A 5,151-nucleotide genomic window follows, 5' to 3' on the forward strand; every position below is an offset into this window, starting at 1 on the left:
ACTTTGATCGGCTTCGATATTCTCTACCACACCATCATCTCTCCAAATACTCACTCTCTGATGGAGAGTCGAAGGCACTGCTCCAACACCATGTATCCACTCCCTTCCTAGAAGCAGATTATAATTGGCCTTCGATGCTCCAACCAAAAACAAAGTTGGCCTAACAGTGCTGCCAACCGCCACATCGACTTGAATTGCCCCCAGCGAGAAACCAGTCTCACCTTCGTAATTCGACAGAACGATGTTGTGAGGGTGCAAGTAAGTAGAAAATTTACCAATCTTGGTAATCATGAATTCTGGCATCAGGTTTACTGCTGCTCCTCCATCAATCAACACTTTGTTGACCTCCACATTGTTTACTTTGGCCTGAATAAAGAGGGGTTTCAAATGATTCTTCATTCCCTCAGTTGGCCTCTCAAAATTGGCCATCTATTCCTCTAAGCAGCCATTATTCATTACATAATAACACATTGGCTTGTGTAAAGCCAATTCAGACTCATCGAATTCATCCTCCCCTTCAGTCACTTCTGACCACACGTCATATTCAGCAGGGAGGATCGAAACTACGTTCACCAGCACATCAAACTCGGGATCTGAATCGAGGAGATCCTCATCTTCCATGTTCTCTCCTTCAAACTCATTCTCAACCTTTTGATCATCCTCTGGTTGAGTCAATCTTTCTTTCAGAGGCCTTCTAGTAACTTCGACAACCTGTTTTCCTTTGTTGTCTTCAGTCTTTTGAGCCTCTTGAAGGGAGAGCCTTTGTTGGCGCTGATGCCTACGCCATTGTGTGCGGGTCATGGGATTCTTTCCCTTGTAATTGTTTCTGTAAGCATACTTCTTCGAATCAACAGAATGACTCGAACTTCCCTTGTCAACAGAATTTCTGACAAAGTTTGATGCATGACCATGAACCCACTTGTTCATTGGTGATTTGTTGGATGGCACAAAAGTATTTGGGTTGCCCAACCTTTGATGTATTGGTTTAGCATGCGCCATGTTCTGTTTTTTCATTGGCCTTGAGTTTGGCCAATTCTCTTTGTTTCTTCTGAATGGTATAAACTTGTTAAGGCCCTCAGTAGCCTTCTTGTCGAATACAGCACTGCACCTTGGGCAAAGCATCACCTCAGACTTGTTAAGCTTACACCTTTGTAGAAAATCAATCAGTTCCTCTTCAGCCCCAGGATATACTACTTTCATTTTCTCATAGTACTCATTCTCTGGAATAGAAACTAATTGAGCGCCTCCTGATAAGTCCATGGCATCGATCATCAAGCATTCGACCGGTTCCACATAGGAAGCATCCGATATTTGTAGTGGATCTTCGTCAATTTTCATCTTTTGTCCGGATTTATCTCCAAACTTCAACCTTCCATCTTTCAAAGCCCTTTGAACCAGATCCCTGAAAAGAACACATTGTGAGGTTTTATGACCCAAAAAATTATGAAATTTGCAGAAACCTCTTTTCTTTTGTTGTTCAAGGGGAGGCACTTTCAATCCCTTTGGAACAACAATTTGGCCATCAGTAACCAATAAATCGAATATTTCATCACATTTAGTTATATCAAACGAATAGGTCTTAGCGACAAATTTATCATTCTTGGGTTCGACAGGATTTTTTCCATTCGAAGGTTTTAGTAATTTGCAGACATAGGGAGGGCCAGGTTTTAATTCGGCCACATTAATTTCATTATCCTCTATGTCTCCATAGTTTATTACATATTCCTCATCATCATCATCTATAGTTTCAACATAAGCAATCTTTTCTCTCTTCTGAAACTTCGATGATCTAGCCTTCTCAGCCTTAAGGCGTTCGACCTGTCTTACCCTATCTGCTAATTGTGCCATGTCTCTTAGATGTTGTGTATCTAATTTCTTTCGAATTGAATAATCTAGGCCTCCAGCAGCCATTTCAACTAACTCATGTTCAGGCACTTGAGTAAAACATCTGGCCTTAAGTAGCCTAAATCGATTCAAATAATCATCTATGGACTCTGGTGTCTTTCTCCTCACACTGGCCAATTCCTTCAAACTAATCTTAGATTGGCCCATATAAAACTGTTCATGGAAGGCCCTTTCCAATTGAGTCCAATGCTGAATCGAACGGGGGGGAAGAGTTGTGAACCAAGTGAAAGCATTTTTTGTAAGGGAATTTGGGAAATATTTCAACCTTAAATTTTCATTATCTGCCAAATTTCCTGCTTCGGCAAAAAATCTTGCCACATGTTCCACTGTTGACTCAGTTGTGTCCCCAGCAAACTTCGTGAATTTAGGGATTTTCCATCCCCTTGGCAATTCAGTTTGTAATACATATTCAGATAACGGGGAAATAAAGTTAGGCCTATGTAGGCCAACATTGAAACCATTTTGAGTTAAGATAGTTTCGACTAAATTTGCCAAGTTATCTTGTTGCGCAAAATTATTTCTTTGCACATTTCTAATTACTTCGTCAGCATTCTGATTTCGATTAACCAAAATTACTTCAGGCTCTGGCACATGGTGCACCACTGGAGCCGGCGGTTCCTCTTGTACCACTTATGGTTCTTGATTGTTTGGAACTTCATTGTTCACATGAAACCCTTGGTTCTGAACCTGTGTTTGGTTTCGAATGGGCTGAAGGTTTTGGTTAGGCATTGCAGGAGTACCAAAGAAATCTGCAATCCGCCCCATCTGATGGGCCAGCAACTGATAATTATTATTTGTATTGTTGATTAAGGGGTTCAAAATAGTCCCCAATTGTGAAGTCAGAGTATTAACCATTTCATGATTACTCTCGTCCATTTGTCGTCGAAAGGACATCATAGTTACATTGGTTAAATTTTGTAAGGCAATATCTCTGGTCCTATTTCCCACAACAGAGGCTGCTGGGGAAGGCATGGTACTCCTATCAGGGTTTGGGTTAGAATTATGTAAGCCTGCCATCAAAGAGTCTGGCATTCCTAATCCTGATTGGTTCAACAAAAACGATCGAATGGGGCTCCTTACATCTTCAGCACCAGGCTGACTGCCCCCTATACCATGTGATACTAACGAAGATATCGACCCAGATACAGTCGAACTCGTTGAGGGTATTGTTACCCCTATATTCCCAAAACTGACTGCAGGAACGCTCGAAGCAGATGTTCCAGAGCCTTGGGCCATGACAGTAGCGTTACTAATTGACGCTTGTGTTGGCTGTCCTTCAGGATTTGGGACATTGTTGTTATTGTTTTGATTATTACTTGGTGGTCTAACCATTTTTGATTTAGATTTAACACTAGTTAAATTTGGTAAAGATTTACCACTTCTCAAATGCATACAAAATCAAAACACAAACTATAAACACTAACTGTCTTAGTATTTGTAAAAGGATTTTTAGAAAATAAATTTCTTTTAAGAATATAAATTGCACAAAACAACCCGTCCCACTGGGCGTGCCAATTTGTTTACACTGATTTTTGGTAAACAACCGCTAGTTTAAATTAATTACTTGAGAGATCAACTAGTAAATCTCGGGACAATTGTTCATGCATTTCGTTAAAAGAAATTTGGAAGTTTATCTTTAAAGACATCCTTACTTTATAAAAGAACAATATGTTTAATTTCTGAAACATATGTTAAATATAATTAAAGCCAGTTCACTCGAACGAGGGAACTAATGAAAAGCAGAATTTGTAAATGCTTTAAGAAAATAAAGACTTATGAAAAGTAAATTTGCATTTAGAATGTCAAAGTTACAAAGAAAATGTAAAGGTTCACCGATTCATACATCTTTCTCGAGTAACTCGTTTCTCGCCTTAACATGGATACTTTGAGTGTTTGAGATTTTGTGTAGATGAATTGTGACCACTATTTCGACTATACATACTTCTATTTATAGAAAACTAAGTAACGTCTACCCTAACGTAAAACTCCTAAACTTCAGCCACGCGTCCTTTTGCATTTTGAAATGAACCAAGGCCTTAAACCGTTGTAACCGTCGAAGTCGAATCACACTTGAATGATGAAAAATACTCTAAGTCCATAATCCCTGACTACTTCGATTCATTGCCTTTCATCGAAACACCCTTTAATCTCGAGCTATGAAGTTTCTCATTAGAATCCTCTTGTTCTCAAAGACATTACCCTTAATCTTCCTTTAAACGATAAGAGAGATAATAATCTCTTTTGTTCTAGAAGACATTAAATAATAAGGCTACTTAAAGCCATTTTAACAAGTTTCTATAGCCATAAACGTCTTTGGAACTGAAAATTATAACATATTTTACCTTGAGCTAAAATATGGGATAACACCTGGTTCACCCCCTAATAGTATGGGCTACTCCAGTCCTCACGCTCCTGTGAGATTATCCACTATGAGATACTACTGATCTCAAATTACACTTCTTCCTTGATCTAGTCCAAGATCATAATCTTCCAAGCTTCACTCGCTTGATCTACCTAAGTCCTCCAGACTTTATAAGGTGTCACTCAATCAATAGTTATGTATTGACTTGAGCCAATCTTTTACAAATGATGATGGTTTGGATCTTCAAGCTTTTACAAAAACTCAAACAATTGAGAAGCTTGTTACAATGGAAAAACTCTCAGTTCACTCAAATGATATACTGATCCTAGTATTGAGATTATAGTGTTTGGAGTGAGAGAGATTTAAATAAAGAGACAAAGATGTAATCACTTAAAAATGGGTTATGTTGAAAAGTAGTCTCTTGAGTTATTTGCTTTTAGAAACTCAAAGGTTAGTTTGAGAAGCAAATAAAAACACTCTAAACTCAGAAGTGTGATGAGAATGTAGATCATGAGTGTGAGTGATAAAAGAAGAGTTTTATGACTTGTAGACAAAAACAAGTGATTGATGATTTGTAGCTTCAACTCTTGCTCTTCAAAGGCACCAATGTCTTCTATTTATAGTTGAGGTTGTGTCTTCAGTTCCTTGGTCCCAAAGGAAGTCTCTAACGGCTAGTTTCTTCAAATAAGACAGCTCATGATGATTTGTTGAAGAGATAAGTGCTGACTGTTCTTTCTCAGAATGTTCTCAATGTAGTTCTTCAACTTTTCAAATAAAAGAGCCAGTATTGACAGCTTGCAATGAGTTGTAGATAGCTGTCCATTGCTTTTCCACCAAGTATAGTCTCCTTATAATCACGTGAAATACTAGATAGAGTTTTAACT

At 38.4% G+C, this 5,151-nt stretch overlaps 1 pseudogene; it reads right to left on the reverse strand.

Annotated features, from left to right (window-relative positions):
- Window positions 1-429: 429 nt before the first annotated feature.
- On the reverse strand, window positions 430-2,781 carry LOC123886439 (annotated as a pseudogene).
- Window positions 2,782-5,151: the final 2,370 nt, after the last annotated feature.

Source organism: Trifolium pratense, linkage group LG5 (assembly GCF_020283565.1).
Source record: "Trifolium pratense cultivar HEN17-A07 linkage group LG5, ARS_RC_1.1, whole genome shotgun sequence".
In the NCBI taxonomy this organism is placed as follows: Eukaryota; Viridiplantae; Streptophyta; class Magnoliopsida; order Fabales; family Fabaceae; genus Trifolium; species Trifolium pratense.